Genomic DNA, 22,766 nt, shown 5'->3' with positions numbered 1-22,766 from the left:
CCCAGAAATTAGTGTACAGACTTCTCTGGGAGTCATTATTCTGCTTACCACAAGCTTGGGCATCAGAAATGTTTTCAAATCAAGATTTTTCACTTATTCATTTTTTAAAATTGTATACATTAACTACTCTGATACTTAGTTTCTTAATTTGTAATATAACAATACTAACTTTATCATAGTTTTGATATAGTGAAAAATAAATGGAAGTGCATTTGTAAAATAACTAGCAAATTGCCAGGCGCTCAATGTTTAATCCTCAAGTAAGTACTCAAAGAACTGTAGATGCTACTCGTAGTATTTTCATTTGTATAGTTATTTAGTGTCTTTTGTCTTCAGAGCACAAAAAAAGACAGTATGACATCTTGACAAATACATATAAAAGAAAACCATGCGCCAGTGCTCTTGAAAAATAAATGCTTTACATACAGTCTAGAGATATTGTGGGTAATACAGATGCCCTTTATGCCCTTTGCATTGCCTACTCTAGTAATAATCTTCTGTTTCTTAATAAATGTTGGATATACTCTCAAAATGTAGTTTATAAGAAGATATGAAAGATGTTTTGTGTCAATTAAAAATCACATGGAACACTACATCAAAAACTAATGATGTAATGTATGGTGATTAACATAACATAAAAAAATCACATTCCAATTTGAATGCATTCCTATTACATGGGTATGATTTGAAGGTTAACTATAGTTATAAAAACAAAAGAGGGCCAAGAATTTTGGGGAAGTGTTAATTTCAGGATTCTAGACTTAACAGAAAAGTTGGGTGTAAGAAAATGATTTTAAGGAGTGCATTAGCAGATGCTGATTAAGATGCCATTTTCAGCAGAGGGTGAAGCCAGGAAGTGTAAGGAGTGGGAGAGAAAAAAAAAACTATTTGTCAGGATGGACACCTGATGGCATTCAAAGCCAGCAGATTAATACAAGTTTAGAACCCTGGGTTGTAATTTTGTAAGATATTTTCAGACTAAAAGGGAAATTTTAAAACGAGTTGACATGATTAAGAGCCTGGAACAGTAAAAAGATTTAAGTAGTAGGGATTTCAAAGTGCTGAAAGAAGGACCAGAGACATTTTGCTGAGCCAAACAATGACATTCTGAAAGACAATAAAATAAAGTCATAATTCACTTTTGCAATTTCACTGCAAAAAGTGTTAGCAAAAAACCTGAGAGGGCTGTGTAGGAAAGAAAGAAAACCTAAATCATTTTCATGACCTGCAAAACTTTTTAATATAGAATAAAAGAAGAGTAAGCATTGTAAAAGTATAGATAGTAAATGAAAAGTTTCCATAAGAGTTTAAAACTAACAATATTTTCAGAAGAAAAGCTTCTAAATATTTGCTAAAGTGGGCAAAAATAATTCATAATTTAAAAAAGAATTAATGTTCATTGAATACTTAGTGTATGTATGTATGTATTATGAACTGTAGCTTAAACACATTCATTCACTGTATCCAAATACAACCTATCAGATATTGCCATCTCTATTTTAAAAATGAGGAAAGAAAGAAGAGGTAAATGGCAACTTGCCCACAAATGCACAGGTAAAATTAGCACAGGTAAAATTAACAAAGCTGAGCTTTGAATACTTGTGGATAGGCTTGAATCCATCCTTTTACTCTTCTGAAATAATTGCCTTTGTTCTTAAAAAGTGGATGTCTTGGCACAAAACTCTTTCTTGTTAAGTTATTTTCATAAAGTCTTATGATGTAATAACTTTGCTAAATATTTAAATATACTATCTTATCTAATTCTATAGCTACCCAGTGGATCAAAGTATTATTACCTCAAATTCTAATGTCAGAAACTTATACATGCACCAGATTTTGGAGAACAGAAAACCCATGCACTGACATCCTAAGGCCAACCTAGTTTAGCAGGGAGGTTGGTACTACATAAATGGACCCAAAATGAATTTAATCTTTCCCCTACAGGAGGAGACTTTGGGAGCAATCCTTGAAGATGAAATTGGGCTTTTAGGTTAAGGGAAGTTGGTAAGAGAGAAATGAGCAGATTTTGAGGCAAGGTGGACATATGATTGCTTGCGTGCACGTTGTAATAAATAATTAAATATCCAAAAAACAAATAATCTAGTTAAGAAGTGGGCAGAAGACATGACTAGATATTTTTCCAAAGAAGACATCCAGATGGCTAACAGACACGTGAAAAAATTCTCAACATCAGTCATCATCAGGGAAATAAAGATCAAAACCATAGTGAGATACCACCTCACACCTGTCAGAAAGGCTAAAATTACTAAATCAGGAAACAGCAGATTTTGGCAAGGGTCCAGAGAAAGGTGAACTGTCTTGCACCGCTGGTAGGAATGCCAACTGGTGTAGCCACTCTGGAAGATTTTGGAGGTTCCTCAAAAATTTAAAAAGAAAAAAGAGAAAGAAAATACATGATCAATTAAGCAAAAAACAAAAAATGTAAGCATCCTTACATGAACAAAATGACACTGGTTTGGAATTAATAACTATATATTATACTAATACTGCATTATTTTATATTATCATATCTAATACAGCTAAAGTCCTCCAGGTCTTTTCAATGTATGAATAACTGAATGAATAAATAAATATGCACACTGTAAGTACCAAATAAATTTTAAGATGATTTAAAAAAAATAAAAGTTAAAAATAGAACTACCCTATGACCCAGCAATTGCATTACTGATTCAAAGGCATACATGCACCCCGATATTTATAGCAACATTATCAACAATAGCCAAATTATGGAAAGAACTCAAATATCCATGACTGACGAATGGATAAAGAAGAAGTGATACACACACACACACACACACACACACACACACACACACACACACACAGTGTAATATTACTCAGCCATCAGAAAGAATAAAATCTTGCCATTTGCAATGATGTGGATAGAGCTAGAGTGTATTATGCTAAGCAAAATATGTCAGTCAGAGAAGAAAATACCATATGATTTCACTCACATATGTAATTTAAGAAACAAAACAGATGAACATAAGGGAAGGGGGGGCAGAAAGAGAGGGAAGCAAAGCATAAGAGACTCTTAACAATAGAGAACAAACCGAGGGTTGATGGAGGGAGGTGGGCAGGGTATGGGCTAAATGGGTGATGGGTATTAGGAAGGGCACTTCTGATGAACACTGGGCATTATATATAAGTGATGAATCACAAAATTCTACTCCTGAAACCAATATTACATTACATCTTAACTAACTAGAATTTAAACAAAAACTTAAAAGAAATTAAATGTCAAGGATAAGCTTCATGGTTCTGGTTCATACAATTACACTGACTTTCAGTCTTAAACATACACTGAACATATAAACCTGAAAGTCATAGGAGAGGTAGGAGTCAAATATAGAATCTGGGAATGTTCCACATAGGAATTGAAACCCTACAAAAGAATGAGGTCATTTACATAGAGCATGAGAAATAAAGACCTGGATTGAGCCCTGACATACTGTAAAATTTAGATGTCGGTTAAAAAGGAAGAAAGGGTAAATGAGGCCGAAAAGGAAAAATCCAAGGTGTAGAAAGATATAAGAATGTGGTATCAGAGAAGTAAGAGAAATATAATTTTATGGAAAGGCAAGAGTTAACATCTTTAATGATTCAGGGAGTTCTAAGGGGCAAAAAAGAGTCATGCATGAGACTTATTGCATTTCTGAGGTTAGATCTCTGTGGTAGCCATAGCAAAAGCAATTTGGGTAAAGGTTGGGAACAAAAGCCAATATGAAAGGGGGTTGAAGAATGAATTTGAAGTATAATTTTTCAATACATATAAACTATTGTTCTGAAAAGTCTAAATATAAAAGCAGTAAAGATACAGGTTTGTAAAAGATGTGAAAAAAGGAGACCATTTTAATTAGTTTGTTTGCTTTTGTTATGTAGGAGAAGATACGATAAATAGCAGACTTGTAAACTACTTCCTCCCCAGACCAGAGCAGGGGAAAGATTGGTAAAGCAGTGTGTTAATCCAAAATGAATTCCAATGAGGGAAAAAGAAACAATTAGAAATCTGTGCTCGAAGTTTTCAGGCTTCTACAGAAAAGAAAGCTTTATCTGTGCCCATATCTCGTCTGTATCCTCTGTGCCTTAGTTAAGACCTAAGGGCTTCTGTGAGCATTTTTCAACCATTCAGCCTCTGAATCAAAACATAAAGGGTAATTAGGGCTCAGAGAAATTAATAATGGGGTTTAATGGAAGGTCGGTCATAGTGTGTTTGGAATAATATTTAAATCTATGATTTTTTAATCCATAACCTGTCATTTTAACAAATATTCTGTAGTCTCCTGTAGTCCAAAATAAATAAGTAAATAAACAGCAAGGTCTAATAACAACATTATTTATCCAATTTGAATATATAGATAGCCCATTTCGAAAAGGATTTGTGAGGAGTTATGTTTTAAATAAATATCCAAAATGTGAGAAAAAGAGCATATGACCCAAATTATACATGAAATCAGAATTAGATAAAATAATATTAAATTTCATGAACTGAAAAATATTTTGGACTAGGGATTTTGATCACATGGCATTTTAGCTAAGCCTGGTTAAAAAAAACAAAAATGAAAACCAACTGCTATGTATCACAGATACCTGATCTAGTACAAATTACCAACAGTTTCAACTTCAGAAAAAAATAAAAAAGGGAGTGATATATCTTGAATCTGAATAATTAGAGATAAATCCACATTCTGAACAGGAGAAGAGGGTCTAGACAATACTCAAATCATGCTTTGTTGCATTTCTTATATTGTCGGATAAGGGCTCTATACATTCTAAATACCTGATATTCACTTGTCAAGTGGAAGAGTCCACGTGCAAAACAAAAGTGGGGTGAGAGACAAGTCAGAGTCAGATGGTTATGTTATAAACCTCCTTAATTAATGGAAGAAATTAAAACAGTTATTTGAATAAATACAATCATAATTATTATCTTTTTTTAGAATATGTCTTAAATCTGCATGTTTGAATACATTAATGAGAAAGATGTGGCAATAATTAAAAGAAAATTACTAAATTACAGAGAATAATGTTGAGTTTGATGTAAGGACACAGGTAATTATTGTATTATAATTAATATATGATTAGTGACTATTACTCTTCAAAAGCTGGTAGAACAAATGTAAATTAATTATATTGCATTGACTTAAGTAGAGTGTGCTCTCATTACCTAACTTACACAGTTATGAATATCAACTCTAATTCCAACATGAATCCAATTATTCACAGATTACATTGAGAGATAATAGTTTTCAATACACATTTCTTGTTGATCTAAAGTGAGATAAATATATCAGTGGTGATGAATTTAAAACATAATCCAATTTGCTAACTTTAAGAGCTTAAAATAATATTATGTCGAATAATTTTGTGAACACATATGAATGAAAATAACAGAAAAGTGAAATAGTTGCCTAAATGTGTGGAATATATAAAATGATGGTGGGGAATTATTAAAATGTATTAAATTATTAAAATGAATTATTAAAATGTATTAAAATGTATTGATTATAAGGAATGATGGAATTCCTGGAAAAAGGTTTAGAAAAGTAAGGGTATGAAGTCTTAGTAAATTCCTCAATTTTAGAATATTTTATGAAATTATCTTCTTCCTAAACTGCACCAAGCAGTGACTAAGAAATGTGACACTGATATCCACGTAATAGAGTTTTCTCTTCTGCAAAGGAGGGAGATAGCAATACAATCATAAGGTCTCCCATGATACCTTTCATCATAATGCATATTTTTTGGTCATTTTTGTGTTTGGCTCTCTCAATTGTTTTTATTTTTCAACTGCTTCATTAATAATACATAAGCATGGATTTAGAATTTCTATAACTCAAAAATAATTAGAACCTTCTAGGGTGCTTAGGTGGCTCAGTCAGTTAAGCCTCTGACTTAGGCTCAGGTCATGATCTCAGGGTCCTGGGATTAGCCCCACATGGGGCTCCTCACTCAGTGGGAGTCTGCTTTTCCTTCTCCCTCTTTCCCTCCCCTTCCCCTGCTCATGCTCAATCTCTCTCATATAAATAAATAAAATCTTAAAAAATAAATATTAAAATAAAGATAATTAGAACTTTCTATTAAATTCTTAAGTAGAACTTATATTGTTATTATCATCTGAATACGACATCTTTATCTATGTCTTGAATTTTATATTACTCTAGTTATTTGTAATACATATTTGAAACAAAGTTATCGTTATTTCAAATTTTATTTTTTGTAAACGAGCTTTTTAGTCTTTGTTCACACTTAGGTATTTGATAGTCAATTTATACCTATCAATGAAAAATAATTGATTTGTGCATAATTACTTTCTGTCAAATAAAATGCATGTATACAGTATCAGCTGTAATTTTATTTTATTTTTATTTATTTTATTAAAATTTTATTATGTTCTGTTAGTCACCATACAATACATCATTAGTTTTTGATGTGGTGATCCATGATCCATTGTTTTCGTATAACACCCAGTGCTCCATGAAGTACGTGCCCTCCTTAGTACCTATCACTGGGCTAACCAATCCCCCTCCCCTCTAAAACCCTATTTGTTTCTCAGAGTCCATAGTTTCTCATGGTTCATCTCTCCCTCCGATTCCATCCCCCTCATTTTTCCCTTCCTTCTCCTAATGTCCTCCATGCTCTTCCTGATGTTCCACAAATAAGTGAAACCATATGATAATTGACTTTCCCTGCTTGACTTATTTCACTTAGCATAATCTCCTCCAGTCCCATCCATGTTGATGTAAAAGTTGGGTATTGATTTTCTCTGATGGCTGAGTAATAGTCCATTGTATATATGGACCACAACATCTTTATCCACTCATCTGTTGAAGGGCATCTTGGCTCTTTCCACAGTTTGGCTATTGCGGACATTGCCGCTATGAACATTGGGGTGCATGTGTCCCTTCTTTTCACTACATCTGTGTCTTTGGGGTAAATACCCAGGAGTGCAATTGCTGGGTCATAGGGTAGCTCTATTTTTAAATTTTTGAGGAACCTCCACACTGTTTTGCAAAGTGGCTGTACCAACTTGCATTCCCACCAACAGTGTAAGAGGGTTCCCCTTTCTCCACAACCTCTCCAACATTTGTTGTTTCTTTCCCTGTCCATTTTTGCCATTCTAACTGGTGTAAGGTGCTATCTGAATGTGGTTTTGATTTGAATTTCCCTGATGGCTAATGATGATGAACATTTTTTCATGTGTCTGTTAGCCATTTGTATGTCTTCTTCAGAGAAGTGTCTGTTCATGTCTTCTGCCCACTTTTTGACTTGATTATTTGTTTTTTGGGTGTTGAGTTTGAGAAGTTCTTTATAGATCTTGGATACCAGCCCTTTATCTGTAGTGTCACTTGCAAATATCTTCTCCCATTCTGTGGGTTGCCTCTTTGTTTTGTTGACTGTTTCCTTTGCTGTGCAGAAGCTTTTTATCTTGATGAACTCCCGAAAGTTCATTTTTGCTTTTGTTTCACTAGCTTTTGGAGATGTATCTTGAAAGAAGTTGCTGTGGCCGATGTCAAAGAGTTTACTGCCCATGATCTCCTCTAGGATTTTGATGGATTCCTGTCTCACATTGAGGTCTTTCATCCATTTTGAGTTTATCTTTGTGTATGGTGTTAGAGAATGGTCGAGTTTCATTCTTCTGCATGTGGCTGTCCAATTTTCCCAGCACCATTTATTGAAGAGACTGTCTTTTATCCATTGCAGGTTTTTTCCGGCTTGTCGAAGATTATTTGACCATAGAGTTGAGGGTCCATATCTGGGTTCTCTATTCTGTTCCACTGGTCTATATGTCTGTTTTTGTGCCAGTACCATGCTGTCTTAGTGATCACAGCTTTGTGATATAGCTTGAAATCAGGCAATGTGATGCCCCAGCTTTGTTTTTCTTTTTCACCATTTCCTTGGCGATTTAGGGTCTTTCGGATTCCGTACACATTTTAGGATTGTTTGTTCCAGCACTTTGAAAAATGTCATTGGAATTTTGATCGGGATGACATTGAAGGTATAGATTGCTCTGGGTAGCATAGACATTTTAACAATGTTTATTCTTCCGATCCATGAGCATGGAATATTTTTCCATCTTTTTGTGTCTTCTTCAATTCCTTTCATGAGTGTTCTGTAGTTCCTAGAGTATAGATCCTTTACCTCTTTGGTTAGGTTTATTCCGAGGTATCTTATGGTTTTTGGTGCTATTGTAGATGGAATCGTTGCTCTAATTTCTCTTTCTACAGTTGCACTGTTGGTGTATAAGAAAGCAACTGATTTCTGTGCATTGATTTTGTATCCTGCCACATTACTGAATTGCTGTATGAGTTCTAGTAATTTGGGGGTGGAGTCTTTTGGGTTTTCCACATAAAGTATCATGTCATCTGTGAAAAGCAAGAGTTTGACTTCTTCTTTGCCAATTTGAATACCTTCTATTTCTTTTTGTTGTCTGATTGCTGTTACTAGGACTTCTAGTACTATGTTGAACAATAGTGGTGAGAGTGGGCATTCTTGACGTGTTCCTGATCTTAAGAGAAAGGCTCTCAGCTTTTCCCCATTGAGAATGATATTTGCTCTGGGTTTTTCATAGATGGTTTTTATGAACTTGAGGAATAGTCCCTTTATCTGTATACTCTGAAGAGTTTTAATCAAGTAAGGATGTTGTAATTTGTCAAATGCTTTTTCTGCATCAATTGAGAGGACCATATGGTTCTTCTCCCTCCCCTTATTAATGTGTTCTATCACATTGATTGATTTGCGAATGTTGAACCACCCTTGCATCCCGGGGATAAATCCCACTTGGTCATGGTGGATGATCCTTTTAATGTATTGTTGGATCCTATTAGCTAGGATTTTGGAATCCATATTCATCAGGGATATCAGTCTGAAATTCTCCTTTTTGATGGGGTCTTTGCCTGGTTTGGGGATGAAAGTAATGCTGGCCTCATAGAATGAGTTTGGAAGTTTTCCTTCTGTTTCTATTTTTTGAAACAGCTTCAGTAGAATAGGTATTATTTCTTCTTGGAATGTTTGGTGGAATTCCCCAGGGAATCCATCAGGCCCTGGACTCTTGTTTTTTGGGAAGTTTTTGATCACTGCTTCAATCTCGTTACTGGTTATTGGCCTATTTAAGTTGTCAATTTCTTCCTGTTTCAGTCTTGGCAGCTTATAGATTCCAGGAAGGCATCCATTTCATCCAGATTGCTCAGTTTATTAGCATAGAGTTGTTGATAATAATTTCTAATAATTGTTTCTATTTCTTGGTGTTTGTCGTGATCTCTTCCCTTTCATTCATAATTTTATTAATTTGGGTCCTTTCTCTTTTCTTTTGGATAAGTCTGGCCAGTGGTTTATCGATCTTATTAATTCTTTCAAAGAACCAACTTCTAGTTTCGTTGTTCTGATCTACTGTGTTTCTGGTTTCTAATTCATTGATCTCTGCTTTAATTTTAATTATTTCTCTTCTAATGCGTGGCTTAGGCATCGTTTGTTGCTTTTTCTCTAGTTCTTTAAGGTCTGTAGAGTTAGTGGGTGAATTTGGGATTTTTCTATTTTTTTTGAGTGAGGCATGGGTAGCTATGTATTTCCCCCTTAAGACAGCCTTTGCAGTATCCCATAGGTTTTGGACTGATGTGTTTTTGTTCTCATTGATTTCCATGAATTGTTTAAGTTCCTGGTTGATCCAAACATTCTTGAGCAGAGTGGTCTTTAGCTTCCAAATGTTTGAATTTCTGCCAATTTTTTTCTTGTGATTGAGTTCCAGTTTTAAAGCATTGTGGTTTGAGAATATACGGGGAATAATCTCAATCTTTTGGTATCCGTTGAGACCTGATTTGTGACCCAGTATGTGGTTTATTCTGGAGAAAGTTCCATGCGTGCTTGAGAAGAATGAGTATTCTGTTGTTTTAGGGTGGAATGTTCTGTATATATCTATGAGGTCCATCTGGTCCAGTGTATCATTCAAAGCTCTTGTTTCCTTGTTGATTTTCTGTTTAGATGATCTGTCCATTGCTGAGAGTGGAGTATTGAGGTCTCCTACAATTAACATATTGTTATCACTATGACTCTTCATTTTGGTTAACAGTTGGCTTATGTAGATGGCTGCTCCCATGTTGGGGGCATAGATATTTACAATCCTTAGATCTTCTTTTTGGATAGCCCCTTTAAGAATGTTATAGTGTCCTTCTGTGTCTCTAATTACAGACTTTAGTTTAAAATCTAATTTGTCTGATATAAGAATTGCTACCCCACCTTTCTTTTGATGACTGCTGGCATGGAAGATGGATCTCCACCCCTTCACTTTCATTCTGGATGTATCTTTAGGTTCAAAATGAGTCTCTCTTGTAGACAGCATATGGATGGGCCCTGTCTTTTTATCCAATCTGCAACTCTGTGCTGTTTTATGAGAGCATTTAGCCCACTCACGTTGAGAGTGATTATTGAAAGATATGAATTAGTTGCCATCATGTTGCCTGTGAAGACGTTGTTTTTATAGATTGTCCCTGTAAATGTCTGTTGTATATCACTCTTGGGGTCTTTCTCCTTTTATAGAACCCCCCTTAATAGTTCTTGCAGGGCCAGCTTAGTGGTCACATATTCTTTCAGTTTCTGCCAGTCGTGGAAGCTCTGCATCTCTCCATCCATTCTAAATGACAGCCTTGCTGGATAAAGTATTCTTGGCTGCATGTTCTTCTCGTTTAGTGCCCTGAATATGTCTTGCCAGGCCTTTCTGGCTTGCCAGGTCTCTGTGGATAGGTCTGACGTTATTCTGATGTTCCTCCCTCTGTATGTAAGGAATCTCTTCCCCCTAACTGCCCTTAAGATGGTTTCCTTGGTTCTAAGATTTGCAAATTTTACTCTTACATGCCAGGGTTTGGCCTGTTTTCCTTGATCTTGGGAGGGGTCCTGTCTGCCTCTAGGACAGGAATGTTTGTTTCATTCCCCAGATTAGGGAATTTCTCAGCTACGATTTGCTCAAATACATCTTCTAGCCATCTCTCTCTCTCCACTCCCTCCGGGATTCCAATTATTCTGACATTGGAACGCTTCACGGTGTCAGTTATTTCTCTGATTTAATTTCATGAATTCTGAGTTGTTTTTCCCTGGCTTCCTCTTTTCCCTTTTTATCTATTATATTGTCTTCCACGTCGCTTATTCATTCTTCTGCCTCAGTTACCCAAGCTGTTAGATTATCTAGATTGGATTGTATCTCATCGATAGCATTTTTAAGTTCTATCAATTCAGCTTTCATTTCTGCCCTTAGAGACTCTATGCTGCCATTAATTCATTTCTCCATTCTAGCCAATTGTCTTCACAATTGCTAGCCTGAAATCCATCTCCAACATCTTGGTTATATCTGCATCCATTTGTAAATCTGCATCATAAGTCATAATCTCTGAGTCTTTTCTATTTTGGGGTTTCCTCTTCTAGTCACTCTGTTGATGGGTGTTTGAGGGAATGTGTAGAGTCCAAATTATTGACCAGAAGCCAAGCAAGATGCACCTGTTTTCTTGGGACCTTAGGGTTGCTGGCCTCTTGCTTTCCCATCTGTCTTCTGGTGGGGGGCCTGCCGCACTGTTACTCAGGCAACCCTGTTTGCGTGGAGTTGCCCTGCCCCCCTGTGGTGGACGATGGGCTCAGAGGGAATCAGTTTTGGGGGCTTTTCTTCTCTGGCGGCTTTCCCCGGTGGCTTTTGGTCTCTTCCGGGAGTCAGAGCAGAAGAGACAGTTTCCAAGCCTCTGCCTCAGAGCAGAGAGTTCGCGGTCTGTTCTTCAGTGAGCTCTCCAGGCCACACTGTCTCTGTTTCTGTCTGTGCTGCTATAAACTGCAGCGTCCTGGGTTATGCGCCCCTCTGCAGTGACCCCAGTCCTGCCTCCAGGTCAAGGCACGTCTCTGCCCTTTGTGCTTCTAAAACTGCCAGCTGCTCCCATTTCACACGGGCCACCCCACTGCTCCGGGTTTCTTCCCCGTGGGCTGCCCTAAAGTCCTTTCCCCGCTGCTACCCTTCTGCGAGTCTCTGCCCCGTCCCCAGCGTAGGAGGCTGTTGCTCACTAGCAGTGTAGGATTCCCACGTCTAGGCTCCCTCCTGCTGCCGTTTATCCTCCCATATCTGCCCGTGGAATCAGGGCTCCCTGCTTCGTACCTCGAAACCAACCGCCTACAATATTCTTTTTGTAGAGATCCAGATTTTCTTACATCTCAGGCTGGTTTCATAGGTACTCAGGGTGGTCTGGTAGATATCCAACTCAGTTCCAGGGACCAGTTGAAATAGGATCCCCTACTCCTCCGTCATCTTTCCTTCTCCCAAAAATATTGATTTTAATCACCACAGAAGGAGTAAGAGTTAAGATAGCAGAGTAGTAGGAGGATACTATGCTTGCCTCATCCCTTGACACAGCTGAATAAGTATCAAATCATTCTGAACACCCAGGAAATCAATGTGAGGACTGAGAGAACAAATTGCACAACTAGAGGAAGAAAAGAGTCCACATTGTGGAAGGTTAGAAATGTGGAGATGTGATTTGGTGGAGAAAAGAATCGCCAGTGCTGTGGAGTGGAGGAAGCCCTGATCATGGAAAGAGGAGAGAAAGAGAAAGAGAGGGAGAGAGAACAGAGTGTAGGGCATTGCACAATAAAAACACTTCCCCAAAACCCCTGATGGGAAAACAAGAGAGGATGATTATTGCAAGTTTTTACAAGTAGCAGAACTTAAATTCTGAAGTTTTAAAAGTCCCTGCCATCACCAGGTAGAGCCTGATGGGCCTAGAGGTGCTCCTGTGGAGGAGGGTGAGGCCCCGGAGCAGAAGCATGGTCTGAGGATTCTTTGGGTCACACTGGGAGAGACAATTCCCCTTCCTGAAGTGCATTTGGAGTGTCTCTCTGGGAACAAAAGAGCTAGGGGGCGCCATTGATCTGCCCCATTCATTAGTTTACAAGCAGTGACACCTGCTGAGGGCAGCGAACCTGGACTTCACTTTTTGCTGTGTTTTACCATAAACTCCAAGCCCTTGCATATTCATGCAAAAGCCCTTCTGGGACAAACTGGCACCAGCCACAGCCCAACAAAAGTCTCCCCCAGAGGAACAGTGTGGGTTCGTCCTGTGCCCAGTCACTAAAATCTGGAATTTTGAAACTCAGCCAGTGGGCCCGAGATAAAACATAGGAACACTGTGCCACCTGACAGGCAGACACCTTGGACACAGACAAGGTAAAGGCAGGGATCTAAAAGAAGCCTGGGGCACATAAGGGAGATTGTTTGCTCTTCTCTGAGGCCTTCTGGAACAGTAGCGGGTACAAACTCCCCTCTCTGGGGAAAAAAAGAGCCAGATGATGCCATTTTTACCCACACCCATCAGCACAGATGGACTTCAGTGAGCAGTACAGTGTCCACAGTGTAGGCTTGAGCCGCTTACACCCAGCCTCATCCCCCTGTGCTCTGCAGGCACTTCTATAGTAGGGCAAGCAAGCCTGAGCAGCAATGAGCCTCTCTCCCAGAAGACCAGCACAAACCCCCACATGCACCAAGTCTACTGACCAGAGGGCTGCAAAGCTCCAGCTCTAGGAGAAATGGCTTCTAGCCTATTTTAACAAGCGGAACAAAAACCCCTAGTTAAAACCTGCCACAGAGTGTACAAGGTCCAAACACTGCAGACAAAGAGAAACTCAGCGAGGACTGGCCAGAGGGAAAGAACAGCCAAAACACAACAGCAGACTACACACCACATACAGCAGAAACACTTCCTGAAGCACCAGGCCCTAGACAGTATGTCACCTCTTTTTAATAAGGTCATTACTCTAGGGAGCAGGAAATATAACAGACTTTCCTAACATACAGAAGGCAGAGACTTAGATGGAATGCCAAGATGGAGGAATTCATCCCAAAAGGAAGAACAAGAAGAGGTCACAGCCAGGGATCTAATCAAAACAGATATAAGTAATATGCCTGAACCAGAATTTAAAACAATCATCAGAAGGATACTAGTGGGGCTTGAGAAAAGCCTGGAAGACACCTGGGAGTCCCTTACTGCAGAGGTAAAAGACCGAAAAACTAGTCAGGCTGAAATAAAAATTTGATAGCCAAGTTGGAAAATTGACTGAATATAATGACTACAAGGATAGAAGAAACAGAGGAATAAGTGATATAGAAGATAAAATTATGGAAAATAATGAAGCTGAAAAGAAGAGAGAAAGAAAAATACTGGATCATGAATGTAGACTTAGGGAACTCAGTGACTGCATAAAGCATAATAACATTCTTATCACAGGAGTCCCAGAAGAAGAAGAGATGGAAAAAGGGGCAGCAGGTCAATTTGAACAAATTATAGCTAAAAACTTCCTTCATGTGGGGAAGGAAACAGACATTCAAATCACAGAGAACTCCCATCAAAATCAACAAAAGCAGACCAACACCAAGACATGTCACAGTAAAATTTACAAAATACAGATATAAGGAAAGAATCCTGAAAGTAGCAAGGGAAAAGAAATCCCTAAATTACAAGGAAAACAAATAAGGTTAGCAGCAGATCTCTCCAGAGAAACTTGGCAGGCCAGAAGAGAAAGGCATGATATTTTCAATGTGCTGAATGGGAAAATATGTAGCCAAGAATACTTTATCCAGTAAGGTTGTCATTTAGATGGAATGAGAGATAGAGTTTCCCAGACAAACAAAAATTAAGGAATTCATGACCACTAAACCAGCCCTGCAAGAAATGTTAAAGGGGACTCTTTGAATGGGAAAGAAAGATCAAAAGCAAAAAAGACTAGGAAGGAACAGAGAAAATCTCCAAAGAGACTGACTTTAAAGTTAGTACAATTGCACTAAATTCATATCTATGAATAATCACTTTGAATGTAAATGGACTAAATGCTCCAATCAAAAGACATAGTGTATCAGAATGGATAAAAAAAAACAAGACCCATCTATATGTTGCCTACAAGGGATTTGATTTAAACCTAAATCATCTCCAGATTGAAAGTGAAGGGATGGAGAACCATCAATCATGTTAATGGATGTCAAAAGAAAGCCAGTGTAGCCATACTTATATCAGACAAACTAGATTTTAAACAAAAAACTTTAACCAGAGATGAAGAAGAGCACTGTATCATCATAAAGTGGTCTGTCCAACAAAAAATCTAACAACCATAAATAATTACACCCCCAAGTTGGGAACACCTAAATATATAAATGAATTAATAACAAACATAAAGAAATTCATTAATAATAATACAATAATAATAGAGGACTTTAGCACCCCATTTATAGCAATGGACAGATCATCTAAGCAAAAAAACAGCAAGGAAACAATGGCTTTGGATGGCACACTGGAACAGATGGACTTAACAAATATTCAGAACATTTCATCCTAAAGCAGCAGAATACACATTCTTTTCAAGTGCACATGAAACATTCTCCAGAATAGATCACATACTGGTCACAAATCAGGCCACAAAAAGGACAAAAACATTGAGATCATACCATGCATATTTTCAGACTACAAAGCTATTAAACTGGAAGTCAACCACAACAAAATTTTGGAAAGACCACAAATATATGGAGATTAAAAAACATCCTAATAAAGAATGAATGGGTTAACCAGGAAATTAAAGAATAAATAAATAAATAATAAATAAATAAATAAATAAATAAATAAACAAACATATGGAAGCAAATGAAAATGAAAACACGACAATCCAAAACCTTAGGGATGCAGCAAAAGCAGTCTTAACAGGGAATTACATAGCAATACAGGCCTACCTCAAGAAGCAATAAAAGTCTCAAATACAAAACATAACCTTCCACCTAAAGGAGCTAGAAAAGGACCGCAAATAAAGCCTAAAGCCGACAGAAAGATGGAAATAATAAAGATTAGAGCAGAAATAAATAATATAGAAACAAACAAAGAACAGATCAATGAAACTAGGAGATAGTTGTTTGAAAAAATTAATAAAATTGATAAACCCTTAACCAAACATATCAAAAGAAAGGAGAAAAGACCCGAATAAATAAAACCATGAATGAAAGAGGAGAGATCACAACCAACATCACAGAAATACAAACAATTATGAGAATATCATGAAAAATGATGTGCCAACCAAGTGGACAATCTGGAAGAAATGGACAAATTCCTAGAAACATATAAACTATCAAAACTTAAACAGGAAGTAGAAAATTTGAACAGACTTATAATCAGCAAAGAAACTGAATCAGTAATCAGAAATCTCCTAAGACAAAACTCCAGGACCAGATGGCTTCCCAGGGGGATTCTACCAAACGTTTAAAGAAGAGCGCATACTTATTCTTCTCAAATTGTTCCAAAAAATAGAAATGGAGGGAAAATTTCCAACTCATTCTATGAGGCCAGCATTACCTTGATGCCAAAACCAGACAAAGACCCCACTAAAAAGGAAAAATAAAGGTCAATATCCCTGATGAACATGGATGCAAAAATTCTCAAAAAGATACTAGCAAATCAAATCCAATGTACCTTAAAAGAATTATTCACCACAATCAAGTGGGATTTATTCCTGGGGTGCAAGGGTGGTTAATATTTGCAAATCAATCAATGTGATACACCATATTAATAAAAGAAAGGATAAGAATCATATATGATCCTCTCAATAGATGCAGAAAAAGCATATGACAAAGTGCAGCATCCATTCTTGATAAAAACCCTCAACAAAGTAGGGATAGAGGTCAACATACCTCAACATCATAAAGGCCATATATAAAAGACCCACAGTTAATATCATCCTCAGTAGGGAGAAACTAAGAGCTTGTCCTTTACAGTCATTAACAAGACAGGGATGTCGTCTTTCACCATTGTTATTTAACATAGCACTGGAAGACCTAGCCTCAGCAATCAAACAAAAAGAAATAAAAGTCATCCAAATCAGCAAGGAAGAAGTTAAACCTTTATTCCTTGCATATGGCATGATACTCTATGTAGAAAACCCAAAAGACTCCACCAAAAAGAGCTAGAACTTATACATGAATTCAACAAAGAAGTAGGATACAAAATCAATGTACAGAAATCTGTTGTGCTTCTATACATCAATAATGAAGAAACAGAAAGAGAAATCAAGGAATCAATCCCACTTACAACTACACCAAAAACCATAAGATACCTAGGAATAAACCTAACCAAAGAGGTAAAAGATCTGTACTCTGAAAACTATAGAACACATATGAAAGATATTGAAGAGGGCGCCTGGGTGGCCAAGTTAATTATGTGTCTGACTCTTGATTTAGGCTCAGGTTGTGATCTTGGAGTCATGGGATCTATCTCCCTCACCCCCACCCTCCAAGGAGCTCTGTGCTGAGCATGGAGCCTGTTTGGGATTCTATCTCCCTCTCCCTCTGCCCCTCCCTCCCTCCCTCTCTCTCTTTCTAAAAAAGAAGAAAAAAAATAAAGAAATTCAAATGACACAAAGAAATGGAAAAACATTCCATGTTTATGGATTGGAAGAACAAATACTGTTAAAATGTCTATACTACACAAAGCAAGCTACTCATTTAATGCAATCCCTTTCAAAATACCACCAGCATTTGTCAGAATTAGAACAAACATTCCTAAAATTTGTATGGAACCACAAAAGATGTCAAATAGCCAAAGCAGTCTCGAAAAAGAAGAGCAAAGCTGGAGGCATCATAATTTCAGACTTCAATTTATATTACAAAGGTGTAGTGATCAAGACAAGACCAGACACATAGATCAGTGGAACAGAATAGAAAACCAGAAATGGACCCACAACTATAGGGTCAACTAATCTTTGACAAAGCAGGAAAGAATATCCAATGGGAAAAAGACAATCTATTTAACAAATGATGTGGGAAAACTGGGCAGTAACATATAGAAAAATGAAACTGGACCACTTTCTTATACCACACAAAAAATAAATTCAAAATAAATAAATTCAAAATGGATGAAAGACCTAAACATGAGACAGGAAACCATCAAAATCTTAGAGAAGAACACAGGCAGCAACTTCTTTGACATTCACCATAGCATGTTCTTACTAGACATGTTGCTGGAGGCAAGGAAAACAAAAGCAAACATGAACTATTTGGACTTCATCAATATAAAATCTTCTGCACAGCAAAGGAAGCAATCGACAAAGCTGAAAGGCAACCTATGGAATGGGAGAAGATGTTTGCAAATGACACAGCTGATAAAGCATTTGTATCTAAAATCTGTGAAGAACTTATCAAACTCAATACCTAAAAAACAAATAATCCAGTTAAGACATGGACAGAAGATATGACTAGATATTTTTCCAAAGAAGACATCCAAATGGTTAACAGACAGATAAAAAGATGCTCAACATCACTCATCATGAGGGAAATACAGATCAAAACCATGATGAGATATTACTTCACACCTGTCAGAATGGCAAAAATGAACAACACAGCAACAAAAGATGTTGGCAAGGATGTGGAAAATGGAGAACCCTCTTACACGGTTGATGGGAATGCAAACTAGTGTAGCCATTCTGGCAAACAGTATGCAGGTTACTTGAAGTTAAAAATAGAACTACCCTATAATCCAGCAATTGCACTACTAGGTATTTACCCAAAGGATACAAAGATACTGATTGCAGGAGGCACATGCACCCCTATGTATATAGCAGCATTATCAACAATAGCCAAATTATGGAAAAAGCCTGAATGTCCATTAACTGATGAATGGGTAAAGAAGTGGTATGCATATACAATGAAATATTACTCATCCATCAAAAAGGATGAACTCTTGCCATTTGCAATGACATGGATAGAACTAGAGTGTATTATGCTAAGCAAAGTAAGTCATCAGAGAAAGACAAATACCAGATGATTTCACTCATATGTGGAATTTAAGAAACAAAACAGATGAACATAGGGGAAGGGGAAATAAAAAAGAGAGGGAGGCAAACCATAAGAGACTCTAGTATGTTCAGTTAGCCAGCATACAGTACATCATTAGTTTTTGATGTAGTTTTCAATGATTCATTAGTCGTGAATAACACCCAGTGCTCATCACAACATGTATAAGAGACTCTTAACTATAGAGAACAAACTGAGGGTTGATGGAAGGGAGGTGGATGGGACATGGGCTAAACGGGTGATGGGTATTAAGTAAGGTACTTGTGATGAGCACTGGGTGTTATATGTAAGTGATGAATCACTAAATTCTACTCCTCAAACCCATATTACACTACATGTTAACTAACTGGAATTTGAATAAAAACACAAATAAAAATGAAAATAAATTAGATTAAACAAATCATCACACAAAACTGAGTCAAAATGTATAAATTGGGTACATGATAGTAATGTATTAACTCTATTTTATTTTACATTTAAAATATGTACATAAAAGTTTTCCCAACTTGAATGTAAAAAAAATTAATAAATAAGAACTTTGAGCTTATATAAGCCCAAATGGTATATGTTGAAATTTTTAAATGTTTAACTTAATATGTTCTTGTGATTTGACTATGATAATGGTTTTAACATGCACCCAGGAAGAAAAGAACAAATAATTTTGAAACTGTATCTCTTTTTGAAGTAAATACAAATGAATTAATTGCAATGCATATGATTTGTTCCTCACATCATGCTATGCTAAATAGTAACAATTTTATTTATATTTTGCTTGCTTTATTTTAAAACAATTATGAATTCTTTTTTTAAGATTTTATTTATTTATTTGAGAGAGACAGATAGAGATAACGACAGAGACCACAAGTGGGGAGGAGACAGAGAAGCAGGCTCCCTGCTGAGCAGGGAGACCAACGCGGGACTCCCATTCCAGAACCCTGGAATCATGACCTGAGCTGAAGGCAGACGCTTAACTCACTGAGCCACCTAGGTGTCCCTAATGTATGAATTCTTATGCAACATTCAAAACTGTCATATGAATAGAGATAGATTAGAGGAGGAATAGAATGATTTAGAGACAACTAGTATAGATCAGTTTTCAATAAAGGACATTCCTTTTTCACAGAAAATTTGACCTTCTAACCATGATACATCAAAGCTTTTATAGTAGTTTCTAAATTAACAGTGCTCAAGTAAGTGCAATGACTAGCATCAGAAGAGTGTTATTCACTCTCTCAGTGAGTTCATGTCAATGGAGAAGGAAGGAGTTTGCTTCCTTAGTTTGCATCCAGTAGAAAGGAGCTTCTTCTGTCCCTAAATCTCATAGCTTGTTGTCTCTTCCTTTGGCATGGGTGTGTTCTGAATTTTTTTTTTTTTTTAATTTTAGCTCTGAGTTTGACTCTTCCATATGGCAGGTACTTGGCTGGAGTTCATAGAATGGAAAATTTATCTCTGAAGCATATAATGGAGTGTTGGTTTTATCAGCCAAAGGTAGGGTCTGGTGTTGGTGGGTATCTCATTTTAAGACATCAATGTAAAGTGGTGAGTTGCTTTGTAGGCACTGTTTCCCTCGGTGGCAACTTCTGGACATTTGTTCGCTCTGGCAAAATGTCATGGAGTAGTTTGGGGTGAGCAAAGGCAGCCTCTCAAGAAGATAGTGAGGGTATAGCTGATTATGGAAAAGCTGTCTCAGGCAAAGCGTGGTGATGTTGTGTCATCTCTGTTCGTAATTTATCCTCCATCCAAATATTTGGGAGGGAATGAGGATGAGAATATTTTGTTTTGGTTCTTAGATATTCACCAGAAATCTAATGTAATTTGGAATTTATTTTGATGTGTACATTATCAATTCCTCAAAGTTTATATATTGTGTTAACTTCCATGAGTGCATATCATCTACTTTTTGCACGTTTTGTATTACTTTCTCTTTTAGATATCATGATGGATTCAAGGTACTTACATGTAGTAAACTTGTTGTCTATGAATCTCGCTTTTCATGTTCAACTCATCAGTTCCACTGGTGGGACTCTCGTGTATATATCAGCTATTTCATAGAAATCTCAAAAACTAAATGAATCTTACCAGAATTTGGTGTTTCAACCCAAAATGCATTTCTTTCCTACATATGGGAAATGGCTTCTTTCTGAAGGAGGCCTGTTTCTGTTTAAAGAGGAATAATGCAAGGCACCACAAATTTAACAGCATTGCCATGTTACCTGATTGTCAGTGGTAGGCAGTGGGATGCCAGTGTGGTTTAGAAGATTATTTCACTGATTATGTTAAAGAAGATCCTTCAAAGACAACAATTGATGTTTTTACTTTGACCCACATTTTAGTAACTTCCTTTTTTAAATTTTGGGTTTTTTTTTTTTCTTCCAGAAAATCTTGCTTTGATCATTTTTGGTTCACAGAGGACAGTGCTGCCATTTTCTCTTTACCTTCCTGGGACAGTTTTACCATTCACTATTGTTGTATTCTAAACCATGGTTCAGTCACAAAGAGTTAAAATGACCATGTTGATTATTGTTAAAGCTTTATAGAGAAGAATGACACAAATCAGATTAGCAATAAAAAAAAGAGAAGCTAAAAATAGTACACATATAACTTGAAACAGGTTGCAATACGCTGAAAGGGAAAGAAATTGAGGGTGCGACTGTTCAGCCCTCTACCCTGTAAAATTACCACTTAGCATACCACATGTGATCTGTGATTGAAATTCAGAAATATTTCCATCCTCAACCCAAGGACTGTCCTGCACAATTTTCTGGGGTACATGTACTCCACTTTGGATACCACCGATCAGTTATATGATGGAATTACTATGAATTAGAACATATTTGCAAAGACATATATATTATGGATGAAAAGATAAAATGCATATGACACTTGCCCAGATTATCCATTTGAATAATAAATGTTCAAGGAGAGAAGAAAAAAATTAGGGGGAAAAATTTAAAATGAAGAATTTTATGAGATTAACTAAAACTTTATTTTCAGGGAAAACTAAACATTAGACAAAGGGAAGATAAGAAAAAAATCAAGATTAGTCAAAATTACTAAAACAATACAGATAGACCTAGACATAGCTTTGCAAAATTTTGAGCTGTTATAAAAAGATACCACACAGGTTTTATGATGGCAAAAGTAAGTTACTTTACATAAGGAAATGTAATTAGATTAGTATCTTTAAAAAAAAAATCTGGTCACAGGATATACTAGATGGGTAATAAAACATGTAGGCTTTGAAAGAAAAGAAAAAGACTTTGATCCAATAACAGTGAAGACATTAAAAGACATATTGGAACATGCACAAAATTAGACAATATGCCATTCATGAACCTTCTTTGTGGAAGCCATTTAAAGAAAATATGCAGCGAAGGAAAAAAAGAAAAACAAAGTAAAAAAATAGTAGCCTTAAAATTAAATTCTATAATTTTCCCAAAATGTAGCATTTGGGAACAGTAGTACGACAGGTAGGGAAGATAAATAAAAGTGAACTAAATTTTTTTAAACTCTCATATCAATGGTAAAAAGCATGTCGAGGAAAAAATGTGAATGTAAAATATGAAGGTAATTATTATTAAGTGGGGATGTGTAACAGAACATTCAAATTATCGGATGTGAAACCATACGGATAAAAATAAAAAATAAAATAAGATAAGTAATATCAAAAATGATAGAAATCATAAAAATAAGTAATAAATAAATATGACATAGAAGAGAAGCCATAACCTAAACATATTAGGAATTATATTTAATAGGAATTGGTGGAATTCTTTATTAAATATGTGCTCTCATATTAGGCTTTAGTTGTATTCTGCTAAAAAAACACATCTAAGATTAATAAAAAAGACAAAATAAAGGGAAGGGAGAATATAGCATCTAAATAAAAGGAAATATTAAAGCA

This window comes from Eumetopias jubatus, unplaced genomic scaffold (genome assembly GCF_037043125.1).
Source record: "Eumetopias jubatus isolate StellerSeaLion01/CBP00866 unplaced genomic scaffold, mEumJub1_p1.0 scaffold_2, whole genome shotgun sequence".
Taxonomy (NCBI): Eukaryota; Metazoa; Chordata; class Mammalia; order Carnivora; family Otariidae; genus Eumetopias; species Eumetopias jubatus.
This window is presented reverse-complemented; position numbering follows the sequence as displayed.